Genomic DNA, 8,788 nt, shown 5'->3' on the forward strand with positions numbered 1-8,788 from the left:
ACAACTTGAAGCTTTATTATAGTACTTGCACCTCTAGTGTATACATAATCCAGTGAGAGCTTCATACTAACTTCTTATAAGGCTGGTACTTTTCTAACTGGCTTTATCGTAGAGCCGTCATAAAATATGGCTATTGTACTACCTCTCTTATACCTCTGATATTAAGAGTAATTTTGCAATTTTCTCAATCACGATGTCTAAAATTTTTCTGGGTCTAATAATTAAACTCCTGATTTACTTTGTTGATGCAACTCTTTAGTTTCCTCTTCCTTCTGATCAACCTTTATGTAGGCTTAAGCTATCTTCCGATCTGCGGCTCATGGTATGAGTTATTACTTTAGCCTTTCATGGACGCTATAGAATATCCATGATACAATCCTTTAACAATTCAATCCTTTGTCTATGCCCTAGGCTCAATTCCTTCCTTTAACATATACTAGAGTCTTCTATGTCTGTATGATTGTCAACATATATGTTGCATGTATAAAAACTCTGAACTCGTGCATTCATAACGTAACTAACTCTGGATTATCAATTGAATGATTCTTTTTGTTCCTTCTTAGCTTTCTTTAAATGTAAGCAATTACTTTTCCTGGTCTTCCTGCCCCCTTGTTGCCTGCATACTTAACTTATCTTAGTGCCAACACATATTGTATTCCATACAACTCATGTGATCTTGAATATCACTTCTGATTTTTCTTCCCGTTCATTAGCCACGGTAGGTGCCCTTTCTTATAGAGTGCATACAATGTTGTTGTGAAACTGTTGTTATAAGATCACTTTCTCTTTAGGTCACTGAGCTTAGGTCGAAGCCTTCTTCCTTTCTTCCTCAGCTAGTCTTTCATTGTAGTACTTAGGGAGGACCCTATGACTCTTGTAAAGCTACGAGCTTATTACATCGTATACTCGACGGACCTTTTGATGTCCTTCCTTGCCTATAATTATCCGTAGTTACTTATTTCCATGCCACTGTGCTTGTAGGGTTGCTTCTGAACTAATATTTTGACTGTCTTCCCGGTGGCATTCTCTTTTATTTCCGAAATACTCATACGGTACCTTTAACTACCCCAACTCCTATCTGAATATTTCTCAAGGATTCATGATGTCATATCTACGAGAATGAATTCCCATGTTGGGGTTCACTATGTTTATCTTGCACGATCTGTTGATTTGTATGTAACATCTTATCTAGCCATAACTAGACTCTTCTAGAATCCACTACTAACTGCTCGTTGGTCCATTTTTATATCTGTATTCTGCGTAATCTTTCATGGGTCATTTCGTTTATCTTAACTTACGTCCCGCACTGTCTCCTTATCTATCAATAACATCTCAGGCAGGAACCCTTACCTCCTCTTCTTGACGTCGTGTTTGCATAATGTTCTGAAATCGTAGTGTATCTACAGGACTTGAATAAGTGCAATCTTATCCCTTTCTCATTCTTATCACATTCTTCCTTTACCATTTTCATAGTTACTAGAACCACTTAATTCTGACCTAATGCCACATCACACCATATTTCCCCCTTTAGGGGAGCACTAAGATTTAGTGCTACGATGATCTACGTATAGATGTTTTACCCTCTCATTCTTGGCATCTTTTCACATCATCGATGATCCTTACTCGCCTCGCGGTAATCCTTCAGTACAAGGATAACGAAATTCCTCACTCGCGAGAGCGACACTTAGTGTAATTGGCACATACAATCCCTTAAGCTTGACTTTACTCACCTTGCTTGCTTTAGGGAAGCGTCTTTCTGAATGACCTTTAAAGGGTATTCTTCTGTCGTCCATTCCATTATCGTCGGGACGCAATCTCTGAAATTCTCATGATGCCGACTATTACTCAGTCCCTAGTTCATGTTTAGTTTATCTTGTTCATCAGTCCATGCTGATTTCTTATTACTCTGGGGTCTAATTGTTTTTCCTTTTGGTAATCACATTGGAGTCGCAAACATATTTCTTGAAATGAGGATATGACTTTATGGCCTATACTCTTTTGTTGTCTCAAGGCCTGACACCTCTCGTCTTTTCCTTCACTTGACTATAGACTCTGTAATACTGTTATCTTTTCGATCTACCATTGTCATCCATGTATCATATCTTACTCATAATGCTTCATTAACTCTCTTTTTATTTCCCGCTAATATTTATGTCTATCACTTTATTTTAAAAACTCGAACAAGACATTCTTTTACTTTTAGCTCCCCTTGCTCCATCCAGTGGCTCTTGGGGTTGCTTAACGTTCTCACTCTACTAGGGACACGAGCCACACTAAGATAATATTTATCCCTTTTAGGCTTCCAGTGCTTATCTTTGTAGTACTTATATCTAGCTGTACTATTTTAGGGTGCACCATCGAGGTGTCTCACAAGGAGATCCATTACCACGTTTGTACCATCCTTCGGAAATTGTCAACTAACTCTACCAATCCATCCACTATTTTGGGTTACTCTATCCCCAGTCGGATCCTGATATCCCGCCCTTCTCTTAAACTATTTCTGTTAGCTCCCATAGGGCATAACTGAGATCGATGTGGCCGATTGTACATACATCTGTCACTGTTGAAGGTAACTCAAAATGCTTATATTTCCCTTCCTGAATAATGATAATCTTTATTAACTGGGTACCTCGTGCCTTTCTTCATCTTGCTTCTTTTACTCCTTGAAACTTGTATTTATCTTCTAAATCTCTCATTGCCTTTCACCATAGAGGTGGATAGATATTCTTGCCTTAAGGCTCCTTATCAAGAAGCTTACACGTAAGGTGCACACATGTTCTGCTGAAGACCTCACATTTATCCATCATAAGCATGATGCAAAAATCGAGTCCCTCTGACTCAACTCTTCCACAGTTATATCTCTTACCAACCGTCTTTCTGAATATAGGCATCGTTGTATTATGACTAGGATAGAGTTTAGGAAATTGAGTTCTTAAAACTGAGCTCTACCACACGATCTAGAGTAAGAAGAAAGAGTGACAGTCCTAAATGACCTATAGCCTCCTGCTTATAAGTGTGGTGCACAACACACCCAAAAATAAGACTCTACTAAACACGGCTTGTAGACTCCCTAGGACAGAACTGCTCTGATACCACTTTTGTCACGACCCAAACCAATGGGTCGCGACGGGCACCCAGTACCTTACTCAACTGAGTACCAACGTAACGTATCTTTCTTATTACATCATCATATACATGTGACATACGGGCTTAATAGGCCAACATGATCATTAATAAACTCAAAACATAGGCCGACAAGGCCGTACAATCTTTTATATACATGACATCTATCTACAAGCCTCTAAAAATATATAATTGTCATAAAGGTCGGGACAGATCCCCGCCATACTAAACCATACACATTTAAATCATACTGACCAAACAAGCAACTCCGGAGCAAATGGAGTGTACCAATATCTTCTGTTGAGCTGATCGCCTACTTGGAGGAGTCTCGACCTGCCTATCGAGACCTGCGGGCATGAAATGCAGCGTCCCAGGCAAAAGGGACGTCAGTACAAATAATGTACCGAGTATGTAAGGAATAAAAATCCGTAAATAATAGACATGAGAGAAACATGGAGTAAAAGACTCGACATGTATGTCTGCATAGCTCTATGAATCATTTCATTTTTATAACGTCATGCATATGCGTATAAATGTCATACCATGCATAGGTATATGTGTTAATAACATCATCAAACCTCTGAGGGCATCCCATCATATCATTTCGGCCACTGTGGGCAAATCATCAACGTATACCAGCTGATCAGGTGGTGGTGCGTATATAACACCATAACCTTTTTCCATATCCCATATACATATAATATACACGTATATAATGTCATCTGGTCATTAGTCAATGTACATGTATAAATGCATGAAATGAATAAGAAATACGTTAATAAGATTTTCTAGGAATGTCATAAAAATAATATGCTTGTCGGATAAATCTTATCAAATACGTATTTTTCTGAGACCCATGACCAGAAAATATAATAATAATTCACATGGGGAATCAAGAATATAGACACCCCTAATATTTCTATGAATAGAGCCATTTATGGAAATTGTGCATTTGCTCATTTCGTTCGTGTCATATAGATCATGCCAAAAGAAAAGAAGGGATAGCCTTAACATACCTGATCAGTAAAAATTGTGACATGATGCATATAGGTCGAAGATACATTATTTCCTCTTTGATAGGCGTGTGAACATAATACTACCATAAATGCTCCTAGTACACTTAGCACAAAGTTTTTGTTAAAGTAGCCACTTGGTACTGTTGCCCAAATCATATAAGGTCTTTATATTCTCATCATAAGAAGCACAGTTTACTCATGTGTACGTGAATCTTCACTTGTACAAAAGTTACTTTGCAGAATAAAGACTAAACACAAAACTCCACAAAATGTTCCTTTCTAATCCAACTATGATAGCATCTGATTGTAGTGTTTTAGAAAGTGAAAACATTAGTCATGAAAATGCCTTGTAATGAACCTATTAAGTTGCCACCTAATTATAGGTGACTAAGAGTCATCTTTTGGAAAGTGGCTTGCTGCCACGTGGGGTGGGTGGGATTTTAATATTATCCAATAATCAATTAATTAATTAGGTAATATTCCGCTACCCGGTAATTAACCAATTACCCACATAATTTCCTAATTAATTAGGTATTATCCCCCAATAATTAAGAATTATCTCAACTTACTTAAAATATTACTCACTTTTAACATACTTTGTACACCTTACTATCACGGTCATATCGTACCTTGTATGGCACTAGTCCATAAATACACGGTATTTTAGCTCGGGTCATATTTTATCCCAAAATATCAAATTTTGACGAAATTCATTTTCTTCGATTTTCTTACCCTCTCACCTTCACGAATTTACTCATTACTTGTTTGAAATAGCATAATACTTATAATCTCACAATAATCTCATTCCCGAACTTACGTCAATTACCTTACGACAAAATTTTAACATACGAAAATACGGAATGTAGCATCTCATTTCTGAGCTTATATCAATTTACTTATGGCGTACTTGCATGTACGAAAACATGGGGTGTAAAAACACCGCCTTGCTTAAGCGCGCTTTATCAGTAAAAAGCATGCCCTTTGACAGCACCGTTGCTCTAGATTCATCCCACATTGCTGTCTGAATTTCATCAAGATCCCTTGTGAGGGCATCCACATCCGACATACTTGGAAACTGATTAAGGTAGAGAATCTCTCTTGAATGAAATGACACATGGGACTCGTACACTCTTGGTCTAACGGGAGGTGAAGCATGCTCCCTCGTCAAATCAGGTTCACCATTCTCGGCCTCATCATCATCACCCTCATCAGAGAAGGGTGTGTCATCTCCAGACTCATCAGCATTGTTATCATATCACTATTATCTTTCTGATTGTGCGCATCTACCAGATCCCGATTAAATATGTCGTCTTCGGGCAATTGAGTAAGGACAGGACCTTCAAGTTGCTCGTTTTCACTGCACAACTAATAAAATAACGAGTTTCTCAAATTCATCCAAACTTTACATATAAACTTTATCACTTCACTTACAAATTATAATGTGTTGATAACCCATAATGCACACTATCCTGTTGGTGATGACTCCCGGATGGGCCATCATGATCCAACACACCAAAATTTTCCATATTCCAACTGTCTGTTGGTTCATAACTTGTAAAATTCATATCTGGCCGGTACCCCCTGTGGAATATATGAGTGTTAATACAAATTCAATACATAAAAATAAACATCGTAACTAGATCAGGCCAATTGAAGTTTACCACTCGACTTGTGGATTATGTAAACTTGGGGAGAAATTATGGTGTCGGTCCTCATTCGCCCATGGAGATAAGTTTAGATCAGGCCAAACTCTTTCACCTGGAACCTGTTCGGCTAAACCTGCTCCAAAATAACCACCTGATGACTGAGGGATATCCCTACTTTGCGGAACCTCATTATTGCGAACGTCTTCCACCTTGACGTACATTTTCAACATTTTTATCACAAGAAGTTCCCGGTGTACATCCGAAGTACTCAAAAAATCTGTCTGAGTTTCATCGTCTTCGATGTTAAATTCAGCATAACAAGCAACCCCTTGCGGAGTAATAAAATACGGATATCTTCCGGTTACTTTAATATTTACCGAACGTTTGCTCACACTCATATTTTTACATAACAACGATACTAACCTATCATACTCCATTGTAAGTGGCAACTTAACATGACACTGTAGAGAACAACTATAGCGTATTGAGTTATTCTCCACCACAACCTCACCTCCCCAATATAATGAAACCCTAATTTTTCGCTCTTCAAACATTATGACAAAATGCAAAATAACTTCACGAAATAAATATTTCGGAAGACTTGAAGGATGCTAAATGGATTTATCGATTTTTACCAAATTCAGAACCTCCTTAAATAAGAAAAAAACCAGTCCAGGGGGTACAATTAGTGGATGTATAGCGTATGCATAATATGCGCTATACCCATATGAATTATTGGTGGGCCAGTTAAGTGCAGGTGAATTATTGGTGGGGCCATATTTTATATATAGCCTAGTTATTCACCACGATATATCTTAACGGACAAAACTATGATTAAAATATAGTGCGGTGAATAACCGCACTATATATAAAACGATACTCAAATTAATTTTTAACCTGTTTGTGTCTCTTGAGTTCAAATGAACCATAGGTTCCAGACTCTCATTATGGTACGTTGGTCCCCTTATTTGATTCTTTGAGTTGGAGATGGACGATCTCTTATGTACTTTGGTTACTGAACTAAAAAACATCATATTTGGCAGTAAGTACAGTGCTTCGATGTAATTGTGAATAAATAAAAACGGTGAATAAAAAAGATGAGTGGAGGATATGCGACTGACAAAATTGATTTTTTTGTAAAATTTAAATAAATTCTGCATTTGGAATTAATTATTTCCCTGCCTCATCATTTACCATTCAAATAAAATTTAGCTAGCAGATACCAATGTTGATCTTTGATGTATTGCATGAATTCAAGCTTAGACATAGTGAAATTAAGAACTTTATAACATTTCATTCGGGTGTACATAGATCAGGTTGGTTCGAATTTTACAATTACCAAATCAAACCAATTGTATCGGGTTTTTAAATCTATAGACCAAACCAAATCAACAAAAGTCAGAGTTTTTCAATATCGGATTTTCTCGGATTTTTTGGATTTTTTCCGATAAACTTATGCTCTAAATATTTCTTTAGTCCTAAATACGATTTTACCAATAACAACTATGTTTTTATTTTTTAGCATTGACCTCAACTATGTTAGTCAATAAGTTGTATGGTTCCAATTTCAGTTCTAGAAAATTGATGGATACTTTAATCAATCATTCCTTCCAAAGATAATCTTTCTAAAGGAACAGATAGAGAAGTCCTTTATATAACATTTGCACATCCACAAGATCTGGTTTCAGATGACGATCAACAAACTCCTCAAGTTTTCTTACTTTCTCATATTTAATAATGTCCATTGTAATCGCATCTAGAGATAGTGAAATAGTCACAATTTACACAACCATATAACTATAGTAATTGAGCTTTCCAAATGATATTTCTTCTGCCAATACAAAAATACCAAAACGATAAACTGCATATCATATTGCACTCTACATAAGAATTATCACCAACTGTTTAAGAGTAGACATTACCTCCAAGAGTCCTAAAAAAATAAACAAAAAGAGAATATATTAAACTGTAAGAAGTTGGGCATCTTAGTAGACATTACAACCAGAGGAGTATGTTTTCAAAATACTTATAAAGGCATAATGACCTCATTTCCAGTCTTTGGGAGATATGATGCAGTTCTATCCTTACCCTTAGGATAATTTTTGCAATACCTGAAATATTTGCAAATAATTAAATATTTTAGGCTCGACAGGAAGGTGATAGACAACTTTTTGTCTTTCATAACCAAATCTCATCACAATAAAGGTCTCTACTTTATAAATTATTTTCCATTTTACACCAAAATGCTTATAAAAGCTTAAAATAAAAGAATGATGAGATGCAAACTAGGATAAAATTAAACCTCTTTGTCGCCAAATCGCATAACAATGTAAGAAATACATCACTCTCAAATTTACATAGTCCATATTATTTAATCAAATGATTCAAAAGATAGTACTACCTCCGTTCCAGTTTATGTGAACCTATTTTCTTTTTGGTCCGTTCCAAAAAGAATGACCCATTTTTAAATTTGAAAACAATTTTGCTTAAACTTACAATTCCACCCTTAATGAGAAGTTTTTATAACCACACAAATATTCTGTGGCCCTTTTTGAATTGTTTAGGACCACAAATTCTAAAAGTCTTCATTTTTTTCTTAAACTCCGTGCCCAATTAAATAAGTTCACATAAATTGGAACGGATGGAGTAATAAATTAGGAAAATCTCGGTGGAATAGTACAACATGCTTCCAGATAGAAGAATGATAATATGATGACAACAATATCTAAAAAGCAGACTACATGCTTCCTTTGTCTAATGTCCCATAACTGTTGTACATAAGGCGCTAGTGACGATGCTTGTGGCTATGAGCTATTATAGAGTTGCACGATGCAGATATTGTTTTCTCCCAAAATGACATAGATGATAGAAAGATACGTGTATGAAGTCGAACCAAGTAGATGAAGATTCTCAAAGATAACACGAAAGCCTGTCAACATGACGCACATACTAATCACTGCTCTGGTGTCAAATTTAATTTGCAGTGGTCTTTGACATCGCCTG

General features: G+C 36.4%; 1 long non-coding RNA gene across 1 annotated transcript; it reads right to left on the reverse strand.

Annotated features, from left to right (window-relative positions):
- Positions 1–3,214: 3,214 nt before the first annotated feature.
- LOC138908728 (uncharacterized) lies at positions 3,215–4,413 on the reverse strand. The gene is made up of 2 exons (XR_011415127.1): positions 4,140–4,413; positions 3,215–3,470 (listed from the first exon to the last, which is right to left on the reverse strand). It is a non-coding gene; the product is annotated as an uncharacterized lncRNA (long non-coding RNA).
- Between the last annotated feature and the right edge of the window lie 4,375 nt (positions 4,414–8,788).

The sequence above is a fragment of the Nicotiana tomentosiformis genome, chromosome 3 (assembly GCF_000390325.3).
Source record: "Nicotiana tomentosiformis chromosome 3, ASM39032v3, whole genome shotgun sequence".
NCBI classification, from domain to species: Eukaryota; Viridiplantae; Streptophyta; class Magnoliopsida; order Solanales; family Solanaceae; genus Nicotiana; species Nicotiana tomentosiformis.